This window comes from Fukomys damarensis, unplaced genomic scaffold (genome assembly GCF_012274545.1).
Source record: "Fukomys damarensis isolate Sample0158 unplaced genomic scaffold, DMR_v1.0_HiC HiC_scaffold_17, whole genome shotgun sequence".
Classification (NCBI taxonomy): Eukaryota; Metazoa; Chordata; class Mammalia; order Rodentia; family Bathyergidae; genus Fukomys; species Fukomys damarensis.
The window spans coordinates 19345153-19365713 of NW_022900929.1; the positions used below are offsets into that span (position 1 = coordinate 19345153).

The 20561-nt window shown below is 45.8% G+C and overlaps 1 long non-coding RNA gene and 1 pseudogene across 3 annotated transcripts in view; both read left to right on the forward strand.

Annotated features, from left to right (window-relative positions):
- LOC104858717 overlaps window positions 1–10894 on the forward strand; it is a 26744-nt gene extending 15850 nt beyond the window's left edge. Inside the window, exons 1-4 of one of the 3 annotated variants that reach the window (XR_779202.2) lie at window positions 2407–3675; window positions 6554–7777; window positions 8290–8325; window positions 10687–10894. This is a non-coding gene — a long non-coding RNA (uncharacterized LOC104858717). Of the gene's footprint in view, window positions 1–2406; window positions 3676–6553; window positions 8326–10686 lie in introns of those variants that run through there. The other 2 variants (XR_004517690.1, XR_004517689.1) reach the window with 2 other exon arrangements.
- Window positions 10895–16863: 5969 nt separating this feature from the next.
- LOC104858750 lies at window positions 16864–17421 on the forward strand (annotated as a pseudogene).
- Window positions 17422–20561: the final 3140 nt, after the last annotated feature.

Genomic DNA, 20561 nt, shown 5'->3' on the forward strand with positions numbered 1-20561 from the left:
CTTCCTTCCTCCCTCCCTCCCTTTCTTCCTTCTTTGCTCTACCACTGAGCTACAGCTTTAGCTCATTTGAACCATCACTTTTTAAAAATTTTTGAGGCAGGGTCTATATTAAGTTTCTCAGGTGGGACTTGAACTTGCCAATGTTTTTTTTTTTCTTCCATCATTCTTGTCTATTTTATTTATTTATTTATTTTAGGTCAAATTTGCAGTGGCCTCATACAAGTAGGAAGCTTTCACTTTTTATTTTTATTTTTCTGAAACATTTTTAGAAAACCATATGTTTCTGGTGCTTAGTATTTTGGGAAAAATTGTCTCTAAATTTGCTTGGTGTCTTTGGTGGGTGGAATAATGGAGGCTAACTTGTGAAATGATTAAGCGTACTTGCTAGTGTCGTTACTGTTTTAGTTTAAACATAAAATCTAAAAATTTTATCCATTTTCTTCTGTTTTCAGGGCTGTTGGCAGTAGTTACAGAAATGTCTTAGTATTTAAATATTTTTAAAACTATAATTGAGTAGATGTCTCCTTTTACTTCCTTGTAATACGTATTTGTAGTTTTATTTCCCTTTGAGCAGTCTAACTAGTAGCTTAAAATTTTTTAATATTTTGTTTTATTTATCTAGGTTTTTTTTTTTTTGAGACAGGGTCTCACTATGTCGTTGAAACTGATCTGGACCTCACTAGTAGCCCAGGCTGGTCTCAAAATCGTAGTGACCCTCCTGCCTCAGCCTCCCGAGTGTTGGGATTATGGGCATGCACTACCATGCCTATCTTTATTTTATTTTTATTTTTTGGTATCAGGGATCAAACTTGGGTCCTTGTGCTTGCAAGGCAGGTTGTGGAACCACTGAGCTAAATCCCTGGCCCTTAATATTTTGCTTTAAAAGAACCAGTTTTTGGTTTTCTATTTGGATACAATATGTTTTGTTTTGTTTTTTGTGGCAAGGTATTGCTATGAAGCTCAGCCTGGCTTTGAACTTACTAGGTAGCCCAGGCTGGCTTCGAACTTGCAGTGATCCTCCTGCTTCAGCCTCCTGAGTATTGGGTTTACAGGTGTGCGCCACCACAGCTGGCTGGATAGGATATGAATTTAACTGTTGTAACAGGAACCTAAACTTATTAATGACTTAAACCATGCATTTACTTGTTATGGATTAAATTGTCTGCCCAAAATTTGTATGTGGAAGTTCCAGTCCCCAGTCGCTCAGAATGTGACTGTTCTTGGAGATAATGCTTTTAAAGAGGTGTTAGGTTCAAGTGAGGCTATGAGAGTGGCTCTGATACCATATGAGTGGTGTTTCATAAGAAGAGGAAAACTGGTGTAGTGGGGCAAGCCCTTAATCCCAGCACTCAGGAGGCTGAGGCAGGAGGATCACTAGTTAAAATCATCTATCTTTTGTTTTGCTCTTTAAACTATTTATACTTTGGGTTTCTCATATAAAAGAAATCATGCAATGTATAATCTGTGTCTGATTCATTTGACTTAGCTCTGTGGTCCCAAGGTGCATCCCTTTTCCTACAGATGACTCAACTTATCCTTCTTTGTGGAAGAGTAGTACTCCACTGTATATAAATGCTGCATTTTCTTTATCCATTCATCAGTTCGTGGACACACAGGCTGCTTCTAAGCTTTGGCCATTGTGAACTGTGCTGCTATAAACATGGGTGTGCATGGATCACTGTGTTATGAGGTCTTTAACTCTTTTGGGAAGAAGAGGTATCACTGGGTCAAATGTAATTTTTATTTTTAGTTTTTTCAGCAATCTCCATACCAATTTCCACAGTGAGTACTAGTTTACATTCCCACCAGCAGTAGGCATGCACTTTTGTCCTCTCTCTCTCTCCCTTCCTTTCCTTTCCTTCCTTCCTTCCTTTCTCTTCTCTTTTCTTTTCTTTGTTGATTCATAGTCTCATTATGCAGTTCAGTTCAGGGTGACCTCGAACTAACTCACTGTGTAGCCCAGGCTGTCCTTGAACTCTTGGCGATCCTCCCGCCTCAGCCTCCCGAGTGTTGGGATCACAGGTGTGCACCACCACACCTGGCAACAATTTCATTTTAAAGGCAGCGATTGCAAGCAGTGGTGTGTTCACTTCTGTGTGTCACATCTGGCTGGGTGGCCATGGACCACCTCCAAGCTGCAGTGACCCCAGGCCAGTCCCCCACTGAGCTGTATCTCCAGCCCTCTGTGATACATTTTAATTGAATTTAAAGTTTTGGCAGTACTGGAGGTTAAATAGCACGTGGAAACGAATGACATTATTCATTTGTTGGGTGGAACATTCCTATATATGATAGTATTTATGAGTTGTGCTGCTCACATGATACATATTGTTTTTTTGCGTTTTTTGGTACCGGGGATTGAACTCCAGTCCTTGTGCTTGGGAGGCAGGCAGCAGAACCACTGAGCTAAATCCCCGGCACATGATATATATTGTGATTTAAAATACATTTGAACTTACTATGTCATTTCCTTATATGTTTTTCATTAACCTTGTTTTCTTTCCTCCTTTTTCTCTTCTCTGTCTTCTCCTGTTGGCTATATATGTTCTACACAGGTTTTGAAATATATGCAACCTTTGCTGGCTTGGAAGTTTTGGACTGTATCTCAATTTTGGTGGCACATTTAATTTTCAATCACTTTAAAAGATGTATGTATTTATTTTTTTCTGTCAGGGATCAAGCCTAGGCCCTCATGATACTATGCAAATTTTCTACCATCCCCAGCACTAAGATTCCTTCTTTGTCCTTGATCCTATGCGAATCAATGATAGAGCCTTATATATTAATAATGATATATAATACTTGATATCAATAAGTATATTAATCCATGCTGTCTGATCATGGAGTATATTTTTGATCGGAGGACCTATAACTCTCAAGTTCTTGAAAAATCCCTTGATTTCCCTAGTACCTATGGTTTCTGGGGCGTTTCCTCCTTTCTCTTTCCGGAAGTTTTATTAGGTACAAGTTGGGAGAGGGGCCAGTATGGTGGCAGTGGGGACGGAGCACAAGGTTGGCGGGCGACACATTCAGAGCACAGCCTGCGATGCTGGATGCGGTGACCCTTAATCACGATAGGGCAGCTGGAATGGATTAGGAAAGCCCGGCAGGTTAGTAGAGCCCAGTTCTGGGCGTGTCTGAGAATGACTGAGGTGGGGGCCAGCCGGGTGGCACCAACCAATAGGCTTGAAGCCTGGACGGAATAGAAAGGGAAAGCAGAAGGAAGTCTTTCTGCTTTTATAGAGCTCTAGTTCTTGAGTGGGTCCATCCTTTGCTTTCATCGCCTCTGGACATCCGTCTTCCGGAACCCAGTTTCTTCAGCCTTGTGACACAGATGCCGGTGGCCCTTCAGGGAGCTTCAGGGTCTTGGACCTTGGACTGGTGCTGTGTCCTTGGTCCCTCTTGCTCTGGAGCTCCCCGCTTCTTGGGTGGAGATCCTCCGGCTCTCCAGTAGGGGGCGGCCACTGTGCAATTCCCGCTTCTAGTCAGGTAAGTGACCTAATAAATCCGCCTGTATAGTTACACATGTTTTCTATTGATTCTGTCCCTCTAGAGCAGCTGACTAATACAGGACGACATAGAGCAGGATGCTGGTGGCGAGAGTCCTGGGCTCAGCTGCTACTAAGAGGAAAGGAGGTGTGGGTGCAGGTCTTTGTCACACCTGTCCTTCTCTAGGTGAGACCCTCTGCCCAGAATCCACTAACCTGGGCCACCGCAGGTGGACTCCTGGGGATGGCCCAGCCCCGGCCTCTCTGGCCTGCGCTGTGTACTGAGTTGACTGTTCTTGGCTTTTGCTCCAGCATTGATTTACGCTGAGCCCTGGCACAGCTGCCTAGGTCTGGCCGGACCCTCTCCAGGGCTGGATCATGATTGTATTTCCTCAGGTCCTACTCTCACCTGGTCAGGCTGCCCAAGGCAGAATCCCAACAGCTTTGTCCCTAGAGGCTGCTGCTGGGCTGCGGGCCCCTCCCACCCTAGTTACTCAACTTCCCCCTCACTGGGACAGAACACCTGGGAATTACAAAGAAGTGTGTTTTGGCTTATGGTTTCAGGGGTTTCAGTCCATGGTCAGCTGGTTCCATGGCTTTGCATCTGCCATGAGGTAGAAACCTCGTGGTGGAAGGGCCTCGGAGAGGGAAGCTGCTCACCTCATGGCAGCCAGGAAACAGAGAGAGAGGGAGAGAGGGAGAGAGAGAGAGAGAGAGAGAGAGATAGAGATTACAAAGAAGTGTGTTTTGGCTTATGGTTTCAGGGGTTTCAGTCCATGGTCAGCTGGTTCCATGGCTTTGCATCTGCCATGAGGTAGAAACCTCGTGGTGGAAGGGCCTCGGAGAGGGAAGCTGCTCACCTCATGGCAGCCAGGAAACAGAGAGAGAGGGAGAGAGGGAGAGAGAGAGAGAGAGAGAGAGAGATAGAGAGAATGGACTCACCCCCACCCCTGCATCACCCTGCCCTGGGTAGGGAGCCCCATAGTCCTCAGCTTGCTCTTCTTTCCTCCTGCCTACTTTGGGGTCCCTCCTAGGACTCACATGCAAAGCACTCCAGACACTTGGGGGAGGAGTGGGGGAGACAGACAGGGACAGCACGGCAGGCAGTCAACAAAGGGCTGTCACCCGGCCAGCTGCCACTGAGACTTAAACTGTTGGGCACCTCTGGGAGATGGTGTAGACTGCAGAGTCCCAGGGTGGGCCCAACTGTGGGTAAGGTTTGCAGGTATGTATGGGCCAGTTGTCATGGTCAATGGCTCAGGATGGCCCCTGGGTGGCCTTGATTCCTCTCACTTGCTCCTGGGCTGCCCTGAGCTCTGAGAGGGCTGGAAGGCTGGAGAAAAGCCCTCAGATGACAGCTGTGGATGCTTCTGCAAGGATGTCAGGCCCAACCCAGGAATGGCAGCCTCAGCCTAACCCGGAAGTCTGGGCTCCTATTTCATCATTCGCACAGCAGGAACTGCCCAGGGACCCAACCCTGCCAGAACAGGACCAGGGGCCTCCTGGAGCTGAGCAGGGGCTGGGAAGTAAGGCCTAGGAAGCTGGCGGGATCTGCCTTGGCTTTGCCTCTACTCCCTCCCCCAGCTCTGGCCACTCGCTCCTGCTGATGTGACATTCTAGTTCTAAAAACAGACCTGTAACACCTCAGGCAGATTTGCAGCCCCTTGACAGAGTGTCTGGCACATAGAGGGCCTCTGCCTCCTTGCAGGGCTTCCTGGGGCCCAGAACAGGTGAGGGCCAGTCCCAAAGTGCTGCGGTGCAGCCCCATTGCCCAGCCCCCCACCCCCACCTTCGCCCCTGCACAAGCCGGGTTCCTGGGCCACAGCTCGGGTTGTCTATAGTGGTGATGACAGGCTGCTGACACCTGCAAGCCATGTGTGTGCCCTGGGGGGACCAGTTCATTCTTCACCCCTCCAGCCCAGTGGCTATTCTGGGTGACAGCCCAGGGCCTCCTCCCACCAAGGTTGGGGGCTTGTTTGGAGCAGGGTGGCTCTTCCACCAGGGATCCAGGTGTCCATGGAAGCCAGGTGCACTCCTTGCTCTCTTCCCTCCAGGAGGGTGCTGCCCCTGGCCTGTCACACACCCGCCACAAAGCCTGGCAGGCAGCCAGGGATGGCTGGGTGGCTCCAGCAGGGCCCAGGTGTTTCTATGCTAGGGTCCCCAGTGCCCGTCACCCTGGCCATTCTGTTATCCTAGAGCTCCTCAGTCCTTCACAGCCAGGGCCACCAAGGCCTCCTCTCGGGGTGCCAGGGCCATCCTGGCAGGGGTAGAGCCTGGGGCAGTTGCCTTGTGCTTCCAGCAGCTGGTGCTGGCACTGGTCTCTCGGCCTCAGGCCAGGCACAGTGGGCATGGACAGCCCTGGGCCCTGTGGCCTACCTGTGTGAGGGTCCCCCTTCCCTTGTCCAGTATCCTGAGTCCTGTGGTGTAGCTCTTGCCTCAGTTGATGCCCACTGGTCTCAGGAGGTTGGCTGCATCTCTGATATTCTTTCCAACTCCTGCCAGCCCCTGACCCGGGAACTGTCTCTTCCCCTGGCTGCTTGCTGGGGGTATCAGTGCTGAAAACTCATATTCCTTTGCTTTTTAAGAAAATTTTTGTGTTTTTTTGGGACAGGATCTCACTACATACCCCAGGCTGGCTTTGAACTTGCGGTGAGCCTCCTGCTTCAGCCTCCCGATTGCTGGGATTACAGGTGCCAGTGATGCAAACCTATGAAATCAGGAGCCAGAGTAGATCTTTCCTCTTTGATTGTTTCAAGTATCTTGTCATACTAATGGAAAGCTGACTAAAACATCCCAGCTCCAAATATTGCAGTGGGAGTTAGGATTGGAACATGTGTACTTTAGGGAGACACAAGGATTCGGTCTACACCATTGAAAAATGGAATTTAAATTCTATTTAATTTTAATTTTCTCTGTCTCTCTCACTTCTGTGGCACTGGGGATTGAACCCAGGGCCTTTGCACTGAGCTACAACCTCAGCCTTCTTTTGAACTTCTTATTTTTGAGACAGGGTGTCACTAAGTCACTAAGTTGCCAGGCTGAGCTCCAACTTGTGATCTTCCTAGAGTGCTGGGATGGCCGCATTGATGTGAATGTGAGCAGCTGCATGGGGCTAGGATGATGCAGGCTTAGAGAGTGACGCTGGCCTCATGCATACAATAAACCAGTGTCGACTGAGCTCCAGCCGTGTGCTGCCTGCGTAGAGGCTGGGACTGTGGCCATGGACCACGCTGGCAAGAGCTTGCTCCCATGGAGATGGAAAAAGTTGAATTCATGAATAAGGTAACTGCAGAGAGCGGTAAGAGATGTGGAGGACAAAAGACCCAGAGACAAGCTGTCTTCAGTGATGGGGTGAATAGTGCAGCCTGAGAGGGAAGGGGAGGCTTCCATGGGAGGTGACACAGTGGAGGGACAAGGAGGAGACAGACAGACCTGGCCAAAAGTGTCCCAAGGAGTGGGACCAACACCGGGACAGGCCAGTGCGGCATTGCACCTGCTGGTATATTTCAGATCCCTACTTCCATTACTGCAAAGACAAGAAATGGCTCCCTTTATCTCCAAAACTTTCCAGTATTTCTAAAGTTCCTGACCCATGCAGAGAAATTCCTTTCTGTCCACTTCAGTAGATTTTGTTATATTGTTTTCCCTCCGGGTGGAACACATCTGTTCATTAAGTTTTGTATATTGGAGGCTTTGCCCTCAGATTAGTTTATTATGTGCCACGGGAGAGTGAGGCCCAGAAGCTTCAGAGAAAGACATATATTGTTGTCTCCTTTGCCCCTTTCTCTCCCGCTTCCCTCCTCCCCACTCTCCCTCAGACTCAGCCTCCCAGAGTGCTGGGATTGCAGGCATGCACCATCACGCCCAGCTGTATTTCTGGTTTTTGAGGTTAGAAGCCCGAGATTGAGGTGTTGGCAGGTCGATTTCTCCAGACTCCTCTATCCTGGGGTTGTTGATGGTTGGCTCTCCCCTGTGCCGGCACACGCTCCTCCTGGTCCATCTGCCTGGGTCCACATCTCCCTCTTGTAGTTTTGCACCAGTCGTACTGGATTCGAGTGTGCCCTAATGACCTTATTTTCACTTAATTACCTCTGCAACAGCCTTATCACCAAATATGGTCGCATTTCAGGATACCAGAGTTTAGGACTTCAAGATACCAATTTTGGGGCGATGTAATTCAGCTCACAACAGCCTCAAACAAATGGGTTTTTAATGTACATCTCTAAAAGTGAGTTCAGTGGCGTGGAACTTCAGCTGCTCGATCTTACAGCTTTCAACACTTCTGCGAGGTAACGTCTTCCTTAAAGCACTTTACAGCTGCAGATGGTATTCTCAGGGATCAAACTCAGGTCTTTGCACTTGCAAGGCAGGCGGAGGAACGACTGAGCGAGCTAAATCCCCGGCCCAATGCAGATGGTATTCTGCAGGCAGGAGAGGTTGTCATTTCAGCGAGTCACAGGGATAAATTCCTTTTGGCTTTCCCTGCTGCTTGCTAGCTAGCACTTAAGTCAGGTAAAAAGTACTCTTCACCCAAATTCTTCCTGCAGACACTGGCTCCTTGCTTTTGAGAGCCTCTTTATCTCCTTGGACAGTTTGCAGAGAAAGACCTGGCAGGAAACAGGCTGATGATGCCCAGCCATCGCAGCACCTACGAGCTATTGAATTTGGCAAAGGCGGATTTTAGCATTTCCGAGTCAGGATGACTTGTTTATTTATTTATATCATGGTTTAAAAAACCCCATGTAACACCTTTTCCCTTTTTCCCTTTTCACGGTGCTGGCGATGGAACTCCTTGATAAAGCAAGCACTAACCACTGAGCTACGACTCCCGCTCATAGTAAGTGCACAGTACAGTATTGTTAACTGTATACCCATTGTTATACAGCTGGCTAGAACTTTGTATTTTCTTTTTCAGTACTGGGGCTTGAACCCAGGGCTTTCACACCGAGCTATATCTCGGGCCCTTTTTACTTTACTTATTTATTTTTATTTTTAAAATTTTGAGATAGGGTCTCATTAAATTGCTAAGTTGTCCAGGCTGGGCTTGAAGTTGCAACCCTTCTGCCTCAGCCTCGCAGAGTGCTGGAATGTCTGGTGTGCACCACCACACCCAGCTAAGGGTTTTATTTTTAATGTGATGGTTTAAACTGCAAGGGGATCCTTGAAGCACCACTCAAGGAGAAACTGTGGTGGCAGACTTAGCTCTTCTAAATATGTGGAACTTATTCTTTTTTTTTTTTCCTTTCAATTTTTATGTTTCATTAGTACATGTTTGCAGTACATCATGATTACCTTCCTTATGGGGATCTGAAACTTACTCTTCTTGGATTTTCTGTAATCTCACTTTTTTGTTTTCGTTTTTGTTTCTTGCTTTATGCAGAAAGGAAAGATATGCATGTTGACCAATGCGTGTACAAATTCACATAGATACAGAGACTTGGAAAAGGGAGAAAACTGGACTCCTGTCTGTAGCCACACTGCCAGCAAGGGCTCTGGGGAGTGGACAGTTGTCTCCTTCCCCATAGACTGTGGACCTTTTGCATTTATTGAAAAAGGAAGGAATTAAAAAAAAAAAGACTTGGGAGCCAGGCATAGTGGCACATACCTGTAATACTAGCACTTGGATGGCTGAGGCAGGAAGATCAAAAGTTCAAGGCCTGTTATGGCTACGTGATGAGTTCAAGTCTGGCCTGGACTATATGGTCCTGTCTCCAAAAAAAAAAAAATGTATATGTGTGTGTGTGCGTTCGTGTGTGTGTGTGTGTGTGTGTGTGTGTGTGAGAGAGAGAGAAAAAGAGAGAGGGTGCGGAGGTGTGGGGAGAGAAAGACAAAGAGAGATCTGGTTGCTTCTCCCTTTCCAAATAAATAAAATGGGAGTCAGGGTATAAAGAGAGAAGAAACAGGCTCGTGAGTACCAGGTGTCGAAATATAAGACAAAAGGACACACACCCCAGTTCCTGGGGCCCAGACAGAATTCAAAAGGCTATTATGGAAGGAAGATTGCCCCCCACCAATGTTTTATGGATCTCCCCCTCTTTTCCCTCCTTGTTATCTCTGTCTTCTTTTCCTTCATTTTTGCCTCCTTTTTAGGGCCCTCTGGGTTGCTTTGACCAGTTCCCCCACCCCTGGTCTTGGTTATTATTACTGTGTAATAAGTCACCCTCACACCTACCAGCTTAAGACAGTGCTCTCATTTTGCTCACTGGTTTGCAGATGAGGAGTTGGGAGAGGGCCCAGCTGGGTAGCTCTGGTTTGGGGTCTCCTCCAGGGCTGAGGTTGAGGCTGACTGGGAATGTGGTCATGTGAAGGCTCAAGTGCTCTGGCTTTCCAAGATGGCACACCCCTTGGCTAAGACACTAACCTGTGGACTCTCCAGTGTGCTGGGTATCTGCAGTTGGTTTCTAGTTTCCCTACAGTGGTTATTCCAGGAAAGCCAGGAAGAAGCTGCATGGCTTTTTCAGACTGAACCTTGGAAAGTCTGTTCCAGGAGTCCCTTCTCCAAACTCAATTGGGCACAAACAACCACGTGCCTGCTGAGACTCAAGAGGAGTGTTGAGTCCATTTCTTGGACTCAAGAAGTCTAGGTTCCATTTCTTGAAGGGAGAGCATCAGGGTTGTGAGATGGGTGGGATCACTGGGGCTCCCTTTGGGAAAAAAAATCTGTTACAGCTTCCATAAAATCAGTTCTGTGGAGGCTTTAGCTGGTGTTGTCTCTGGTGGCCTGTCTTGACTCTTGCACCTGCTTCACTGGGGTCAGGGCACCAGGAAAAGCAGCTTCCTGCTTCAGCCTCTGATTGGAAGTCTGGCCAAGTCCTCCCCAAATTTCCATCAACTGCAGCTGACTTTGAGGATGGCTCACCATTTTTTGTCAGATGAAATCCCGTGCAGGCAACTCTATCAGGTGTAATCAAAATACGTAGTGAATGTTTATATTAAAGAAATTACACAGTAAAAGATATATTGCTCTGGATTCGCCTCACAGACCTCCCCCTTGCTCCAAATACACTGATCCCATGGTTCTTGCCAGTTCTGCAAGCCCTCTTTCATGGTGTCTTGGTGAGACGTGATGAAAAATACATTGTATGCTGCTGTTGAGCGCCATCCAATGGAAAGGCAGGCTCATAACAGCGCGATTGTGTGTCCTCATCCACCTTATTTATCAAATCTGTCTCCATGAGACTTCTGGCTTTTTCTCTAGAGTCAAAATGGCCGTGGAAGGTAAATGCTTTGAATCGATTCAGCACATCGAGGCACCCAGGACAGCACAACTGAAGACACCCTCGAAAGAGGACTTCCGGAGCTGCTTCAGAAAGCTGCAAGAATGATGGGAGAAATGCTCTTGAAGTGAGGGGGAGGTGTCTAGGGGATTGATGTCGGTGAGACTTTAATTATAATAAATTAAAAATTTGAACGAACTGTATTTTTTTTTTTTTGATCACACCACATATTCTGAAGTCAAGTCAGAATCAGCAAGATGACATTTAATATTTGCCACTTCAATCCTGGTTGAAAATTGCCACGTGTCTTGCTCCTTCTCTCCAGGAAATGTGGACCTTCCAGACAGTTGATGCCATCTCCCAGGAAAGCTGGGATCTTGGCAGACAATGCTGACATATTCTCAAAGACTGGCTGGTTGAGTTTGCTCGATTTTGCTTCCACTTTCAAAATGTCCTTGTTGCTGTGTTTGTTCATTTTCTCTTTTTCACTCGGGTTCCATCAATATGTTCCAGCAGCCCGTTGCTCTTTTCTTCTGCTCCATCAAGCAGATTTTCCTGCAGCTTCGGAGTTGTAGCTGGGCTTTGTTACTGGTGATGTGGTTGACCTAGGGTTAGGGGTTGTGCAATAAGGAAACCTCATAGGACCCAGAAATACATAGATCCTGGGCCAGGGAGTTGCTTCCTGCAAGGAGCCCGGACATCTGAGCCTCGGGGGCAGAAGCAGTGTCCTTGGAGTTCGAACGATAGTCCTGAGAGTTCATGGAGTGACCCTGAGCCTGGCCTGGCCCCAGCTCCAGCTTCGTCTATTTTTATTCCTGTCCAGACACCGATTTGGGCCTGGTCCTTCTGGGAAAGAATCAAGGCCAATGTGTCTTGAGCATAGCAGGTGGTAAGCGTCCTCTCCAGTGGGGACAGATGGATGGGAGCAGAGGGAGCTGGGGACCCAGAGGCCCAGTGTGAAAATTTTGGATTTCATTCCAAGTAAAATGGATTGAAGCAGGATAGTGACATGATCTGATTCAGATTTTTAAAAATATTAACCTTATCAATATCAGATGTTGCAAAGATGGGGAGCAAAGGTGGCCCTCCTAGGTGCTGGAGGGGTTGGAAGTCATACAAGCCAGTGTTAGAATTGGACCAGCACATATCCCACAGCTCAGCAAGTCTGCTCCTGTGTATGTGTCTCAGGGAAACGTGTGTGTGCAGGAATGTCCCTAATTGAGGCTGTCACAGTGTCCATAGCAACAGGATGGACAAGTGCATTGTGGTATATTCTTACAATGGAGTGAAAAAGAATAAACCACTGCTCTGTTCAAGAACATGCATGTAATCTTACATATGTAACCATGAGACCAAGCAGTAACACACAGAATATAAATGATGTGATGTGTTGTGTGCAGGGCATAAGAAGAGGTAAAATGAAGCAATGACACTGAAGAATGCACGTGTAGATGGTGAAATTATAAAGAGAAATAAGAAAAAATGTCTTTTGACAGATGAATGGAACAATGTCACATGATGTGAGTATTATTTAGTCCTGAAAAGGATATATTGCCATTTTTAACAGCATTTTTAACACCTAGAAGAACTTACACTAAGTTAAATAAGCTAGTCATATAGGGACAAGGACTGCAGGCTTTTACTTATGTGAGGTAACTAAAATAGTCAAACTCACGGAATCCAGAACAGAAGGGTGATTTCCAGAGGCTGGGGGTCTGGGAGGGAAAATGAAGGTGAAGAATTATTCTTCAAAGAGTGTAAAGTTTCTATTACACAAGATGAATAATCTCTAGAGATCTGCTGTACATGATAGACTCTATAGTTAATAAGGACTTGTGCACTCCAAAGTATGTGAAGAGGATACATCTCATGTTAAACGTTTGTTATGTTGTGAGTGTAATTTGTGTCTCTCTCTCAACAGTCCATATGTAAAAGCTTAGACCCCTTGGTGGCAGTATTGTGGGGTGCTGTGACCTGTTAAGGGGTGTGGCTTAGCGGGAGGCTCTTAGGTCATTGGGAGTATGCCCTCCCAGGGTATTGTGGGACCTTATTCTCCTCCTTGCTCTGCTCCAAATGGAGATGTGAATGTTTTTCTCCATGTTTTTCACATCCATGCCATGAGGTGCTGAAGTCAAGGTGTGGCCCACCCGGAGCTTGTACCACACTGTTTGGGCTTTGAACCTCCCAAAATTGTGTGCCAAATAAATCGTTTATCTTTAGTGTTAAAGCTGACCAACACAGTGTTCTTACAAAACAAAACTAAAGAACAACACCCAGACAAACAACAAGCTCCCACCCTCATGAAAGAACACAAAGAAATCTTTGGAGGTTATGTTTAGAGCCTTGATTCAAGTGGTGATATGGGTTTATTTATATCTCCATTAAGGCATACATTAAATAGGTGCAATTTTAATGTATCAGTTTTACCTCAATAAAACCAGAAGAGAAGGAAAAAGAAAAAGAAAAGTAAATATAAAACAGGATATAAAACAGGATGGTGGTTAGTGCTGAGGAGGAAGAGGGTTGTTGGTAGAGGAGGAGCACAGGGCAGAGAAAGAGGAGAGAAAGAGACTCAAGTACCCGCTGCCTCCAACTGGACACCACCTTCCTCGGTTTCCACCATCTCCCAACAGCCCATCAAATTGTGGCTCTATTAATGGATTGATTCATCAATGAGATTGTAGCCTCATGATCTAATCATCCCCCAAAGCCTCACTTCTGGACATTGCTATGTGGGACCAAACCTTCAACACACGAGACTCTGGGGGACACTGATCACACCACCAACTCCTGGTTTGGCAGAAAGGGGAGATGGGAAGTGCCTGGGTCCCTGATGACATCACTGATCTGCAGAAATAGCCTGGATTGGTTGAACATTCTGTTACTTGAAGCAATAAATAAATAAATACATAGTTTAAAGGCAAGGTTTGTTTGAGAAGTATTTGGGGGTGGGTGGGAACTCAATCCAGCCTCATCTCTGCAATTTGTCCCTCCAAACCCCAAGAAGTCACTCAGCTCCATAAGAGAACCGAAGGGCTTGCTGTGCCCATCTCAGAATGGGATGTTTACCTCTTTTAGAAACTGGGCCTTTTTAGACTGGCTTTTTTCCTGTATGCATTCAAGATTCCTCCATGTCTTTTCATGGCCAGGTAGCTTATTTCTTTTTAGTGCTGAATAATTTCCCATCACCTGTCTGTACTCTAGTGTCTTAGTCACTTTCTTTGTCTCTAAGACAGAATACCTGACATCCTCAACTTGAAGGAGGAGAAGTTTATTTTGGCTCAGTTTTTAGAGGTTTCATTCCACACTCAGCCAGCTCCAGGCAGAAGCAGCATGGTGGAGGGGTGTGGTGGAGGAAAGCTGCTTGCCTTATGGTGTCCAGGAAGCAGAGTAAAGGGAGGAGCCAGGAAGGGAGATAAACACTTGAGGATCACGCCCCCCGTGACCCTGCTCTTCTGACCAAACCCTTCCTCCTAACAGCAAGTCAGCTATGAGCCCCTGTGATCCAATCACCTTCCAAACCCGTGAGGCCTTGGGTCCATTTTGGTATAAACCATAGCACATAGTTTATCCGTTTACCTGCTGAATGACATCTTGCCTGCTTCCAAGTTTCAGGGATTATAAATAAAGCTGATACGAACACCGATGTGTACATAGTGTTTGTGCAGCTCTACGTTTTTAACTCATTTGGATAAACATCAAGAAGCACAACTGCTGGATTGTGCATATGGTAAAAGTATGTTCAGTCTTGAAAGAAAGCGCCAAACTGTCTTCCAAGTGGTCTTGCCATTGCTCTGTTTATAGTAGAGCTTTTTCCTGGCTGGCTGCTCCTCCAAACTCTCATCTTCTTCCCATGACCAGTTTCAAAGTTGCTTCCATATTTTCAGATACCGTAAAAGCAATGCTTCACTCCTGGCACCAGTTTTTCTGTCTTAGTCTGTTTTGTGTTACTATAATAAAATACCTGATGATAGGCAAGGATTAAAGAAGAAAGGTTTATTTTGCTCCTGATTCTTGTGGCTGGAAAGTTCATGGTACTGATACTGACAGGGCCCATGGCCATGTTACAAGATGTCATTGGATATCACATGATGAAACAGGACATGAGGCCAGGGAGAGGCCAGACTTGCTCTTTAAAACAACTTGATGTTGTGGGAACTAACCTGTTCTTGGGAGACCTAACACACTCCGCAAGACCAGCACAAATCCTTTTTAAAGGCTTTAATATCTTTCACAGCTGATCCCAGCTTGATAACTTTGGGGATTAAGCCTCAGTATGTGTTTTGGTGGGGACAAACTGTATTTACATAGTAGTCATGATGTATAATTATTTTTACATGTTGTTAGATTTGGTGTGCTAATGTTTGGTGAGGATCTTTGAATCTGTATTTATGAGAGAGATTGGCCTATAGTTTTCCTTTCTTGCAGTGTCTTTTTTTTTGGTACTGGAGATCAAACTCAGGACCTTGCACTTGTGAGGTGGTGGAACCCGGAACCACTGAGCTAAATCCCCAGCCCCTCTTGCAGTGTTTTTTGCTTTGGTATTAGGGAAGTTGTTGGTCTCATAAAACAATTCAGAAAGTATCTCTTTGCTTCTATTTTCTGGAAGAGATTGCAGAGAACTGGCATAATTTCTTCCTTAAATGTTTGTGAAACCATCTGGGGCTAGTGCTTTCTGTTTTAGAACATGATTAATTATTGATTCAATTTCTTTAATAGAGACAAATCCAGATGATCTGTTTCTCCTTCTGTGAGTTTGGTAGACTGTGTCTTTCAGGGAATCAATCCATTTCATCTTAGATTAGCGTATCTGTGTGCATAAAGTTCTTTTGTTATCAGTTTAGTGCCCATGGTAGCAGTACTTTGCCTCTCCTTTTTTTTTTTTTTTTTTGGTACTGGGGATCGAACTCGGGCCCTTTCATTTGCAAGGTAGGCGGCGGAACTGCTGAGCTAAATCCCCAGCTCTCCTTCATTTTTTATCTGAGTACTTTGTGTCTGTTCTCACTTTTTACCTGGTGAGAGGGCTATTGGTTTTATTGATCATTTCAAACAACCAACTTGTGGGTTTATTGATTTTCTGTTTTCAGTATTATTGATTTCTGCTCTGATTTTTATTATTTCTTTTCTTCTGGTGGGTTAATTTGTTCTCCTTTCCATATTTTGCCATGGCAAGCTTAGATGCTTCACTTTAGGTCTTTTTTTCTAATATATGTAGTCAAAGCTATACATTTCCCTCTAAGTCCTTCAGCTGCTGCATCTCACAAGTTATGATAGTTGTATTTTCATTTTTATTGAGCTTAATATATTTTAAAATTTCTTTTTCTTTTTTGGTACTGGGAATTGAACTCAGGACCTTGCACTTGTGAGGCAGGCGTGGTGCTGCTGAGCTAAATCCCCAGCTCTTTAAAATTTGTTTTGAGACATCTTTGACCTATGCATTATTTTTTTTTAATTAAAAAAAATTGGGGCTGGGGATTTAGCTCAGTGGCACTGCACCTGCCTTACAAGCACAAGGTCCTGAGTTAGAGCCATGGACCCCCCCCCACAAATTATTAGTACATGTTTGCTGTACATAGTGATTACGTTCATCATGGGGAGTTGGTACATTATGCATCTTAATACTTTTCTATGTGTTTTTGTTTGTTCTTTTAAGACAGGACCTCACTTACGTAGCTCTGACCAGACTTGAAATCACTATGTAATCCAGGCTGGCCTCAAACTTGAGGTGATTCTCTTGCCTCAGCCTCCTGAGTGCTGGGATTGCAGGCATTCACCACTATGTCTGATTCTATGTGTTATTTTGAAATGTGTTGTTTTGTGTTATTTGGGGTTTTCAGCTATCTTACTATTATCTATTTCTACTTTAATTTTATTTTGGTCTGAGAACATACTTTGTATAATTTTCATTATTTTGACTTAAGTATGTTTTTATGCTATGCAATATGTTCTGTTTTAGTGAATGTTTCATGTGAGACTGAGAAAAATGGCCACCCCTGGTTCCCTCTGTGGTCCGCATGGAAATGCTTCCCTCTCACTTCTGGACCCCTAGCTTTTTCCTTCCTTCCTTCCTTCCTTCCTTCCTTCCTTCCTTCCTTCCTTCCTTCCTTCCTTCCTTTTCCTTCCTTGTGTAAGGTAATAGGGTCTGGGCCTCCATATCAATGTGGGATGAAGATGAGATCGAGGAGATCAAGGAGGCCAGCTTTTCTCACAGTCAGATCACCCATCTCTCCAGCCAATTCACCAGCCTGGACAAAGGGGTGAACCGGACTTAGCAGGGAAGACTTCCAGGACCCCAGAACGTTCCGTCAATCCACTGGGGAACTGGATCATCAATGCTTCCTTTCCAGAGGGAGAGAGGACCAGATAAATTTCACTGGATTCATGAAGAACGCCTCATTTCTGACCCATCAAAGATAACACAAAGATCAAAGATTTGAATGGACCAGCAGTACCCAACGGTCGAAGTCATAAACACTTTATTCTTTCAACTGTACCCTTTGCATAAAGACCACAAGATCTCCACAGTGAGCGGTCACAGGTGCCACACATGCTGACTGGAGCAGACATCTGGGAGGGGCAGCTGGGTGGCATGGGCGTGCAGGACTGTCCAGGAAGCTGATCAGGACGTGGACAGGGCTGTATCTTTGGCAGAATTTGTTAGGGCTTTGGAGTAGGTGGACACAGAACAGAAAATGAGCATCTGGTTTCTTCACTAAAGGACAGGGACTGAACTGTCCCCCACTGTCTAGTATGTAAGAACGGGGACTTACAGAGTCCTTCTGTCGGCCAGCCCCACATCCCTCTGCTCCCTCTCTCTGCGTGACAGTCCCACACATACTCTGTCCTTCCCAACCGCTTGTGCGGTGTGAACAGAGCTCTGCAGAAATGGCACTTGCAGTCTCTTTCTGTTCAGTAGCCACCCCGCCAGCTCTGCAGTTCTCAGTAAAAATATTCTGTTCTGCTGCTAAACACCATACATCCAACCAGCATGAGAAAGGGAGAGGGAATCACGCCCGCGCCAGCCAGCCACGCTGCCCTTACTCCAGCGAGGATTAATGAGCTCCTCTTCTGTACCTTTTGCTCCCTATTTTTCTGTCACCCCGCCTACTGTCCACTTAGTCTCTCAACCTCCTTGGTTTTTACTAAGCCTCAAGATTCCCTCTGTTCCACTCGGCACCCCAAGCCACACCCACTAAATCTATTTTAGAGTCACTGGCATGGTTCAGGGGTCTGGCGGTCTTGATCTGCCTTCCCTTGTAAGTGGGTCTCCCGGATGCTGCCCCGCTAGGAGCTTTGCGGGAACTGATAACTCCCCCTCCCCCGGAGACTGTGCTGTCGTCAAAGGGCTACTGCATGGCGATGTCCTTGAAAGGATGCCTCAGTGAGCAAGTGTTCTAGGTGTCCCCCCGGGTCGCTGTAGCTCTGGCTTCTGATTCTCAGCTTTTGCACCTCCATGGCTTCTCTGTGAGTGCCGTGTGATGATTCAGAAAATAGTCACAGGCCTGCAGGTTTGCTTAGCTTTGGGACACCATCGCCACCAGAGTGGTCACTCAGACAGTGTGCCTGGGAGCTTCTTGTGGGAGGAGAACAGGGAGGCTGGGAGCCCCGGTGCCCGCTGCGCTCACACAGCACGGGGTGCCCCAGGTGTAATGAGCCCCAGAAGTTTTCTTCGTTCACATTTCCACTGCTGTTTCCGAAGCATTTAACTTGCTGCAGCCCAAGAGAATTAAAGATTGGAGTCCGCGTCCTGAAGTTCTGCACAAAATTCTTTATGCATTTTACACTTGGCAGTTGTAGATGCTGGAAGCCACAGCCAGCCCCTACTACAGATCCAAAACACCGCAGACATTGTCGTCTCAGCTGCCTGGTTATCTGACCATCCTCGCTCCTTGTGCGGATCGCTGCCAATCCCTCAGAAATGGGTCTGGCACTGATGGCACAACGTGAGGTTGCATTATGGGACACTGAATGAGCCAGAGTGACTTCTCTGCCAAAGCTGGCCCAGCGTAGCCCTCCTGGGTGGGGCCGCTGGCATCTTCTGGCTGGGAATCCATTCATCCACACATCTGGCCCTGGCTGACTGTCTTCGACTCATTGCTTGCTTGTTGTCTTGCTGCAGAAGGCTGTCCAAGATGTGCAGATGTTTCTTTAGGAAAGGAGTGGCTAAAAAAAGATACCGATGCAAAGGGACAGATACAAGTGGGAGACTGGGGAGTGGCCAGGCTGGAGGAACTCTCTATGAGGTATCAGCCTCACTTCGTGATCAAAGTGAAGTGACAGGAAGTATATACATTGGGAAGAACTGTCTGATGTTGACCTGTTAGAGAGGTACTTCAAGGGTCCTTCATTTGGATACCTAAAGTTTCTGAGATTATGATCTCCCTCCCCTTGCTGTGTAGCAGACTGTTTTAATCTGCAGTTGTGTCTTACTGTCCCGTTAAAATGATACTCTTCAATTCATCAATAGGTACTTGTGGTTAAACCACCAACAATAATAAGGGCTGGGCATTTAGCTCAGTGGCATCACACCTGCCCCACAAACACAAGGTGCCGAGTTCGATCCCCAGTATCCCCCCCAAAACAAACAACAACAACAACAACAACAAAAGAGATTGAGAAAAATGTACATTCTCCTCTTACTGGATGGACTATTCCACAGACGTAGTTAATTTATGGTACACTTCAGTTGTCTTCTCTGATATTCTGTTTCCTAGCTCTGTCAACTCCTGCAGAGGGATATTGACGTTTCCAGCCATAATAGTGGGTTTATCTGTTTCTCCTTGAAGTTCGATTAGTTTTTGTCTCACATAGTTTTGTACTGTGGTTAGGTCATGTGCACTAAGGGTGCGGTATTATGTAGAGAATTGACTATCATCCTGTAATCTCTTCATTTTTTTTTGTCATTTCCTTGCTCTTAAGTGTGCTTCATTTGAAATTAATACACTTTTGATTGGTGCTAGCATGATACCTATCCCTCCATCACTTTTTAAAAAATTCACTCTTTAAAAATATTTAATTGTGGTAACACACACGTAACATGAGACTTGGCATTTTAGTGTTTCAAGGTGTGCAGTCTGCTGTAAACTCACACTGATGGGCAAGCAATCTCCAGAGCTCTTGTCTTGCAAGACTGAAATTCTGTATCTATTTAGCAACAGCCCCTCACCTTCCTCCCTCCAGTCCCTGGCAGCCACCATTATGTTTTCTGTCTCTAGAAACAGAGTACTCTAGGAACTTTGTAGAAGTGGAATCATATAGTATTTATCCTTCAGGCACATTTGACTGAGCAAGGTTCACCCATGTCATGGTGTGTGTCCAAACGTGCTTCCTTTTCAAGGCTGCATCATATTCCACTGTATGTAATACCACATTTTGTTTACCCACTGACCAATTGATGGGCACTCCATAGCTTTTGGCTATTGTGAATAATGCCACTATGAACACAGCTGTACTGACTCCCTTTGAGAGCCTGCCTGTGGTTATTTGGGTATATATCTAGGAATTACTGCATCCTATGGTAATTCCACTTGCAACGTTTTCTTTGCAGCTGTCTTACTTTTTTCCCCATAGAGGTCTCACTATTTAACACTTCCACCAGCAATGCACAAGGATTCCAGTTTCTCTACTTCTTTTCCATCTCTTGTAACTTTCTGCTTTGTTGTTGACAGTGCCATCCAAATGGGTGTGAATGATAGCTTGCTGTGACTTTGATTGTATTCACTTAGACAACAGTGTTGCTGACCACCCTTTCATGTGCTTATTGACAATTTGTATGTCTTCTTTGGAGAATTGTCTATTCAAGTACCTCCCCCATTTCTCCTTTTTTTTTTTTTTTTTTTTTTTTTTTTTTTTTTTT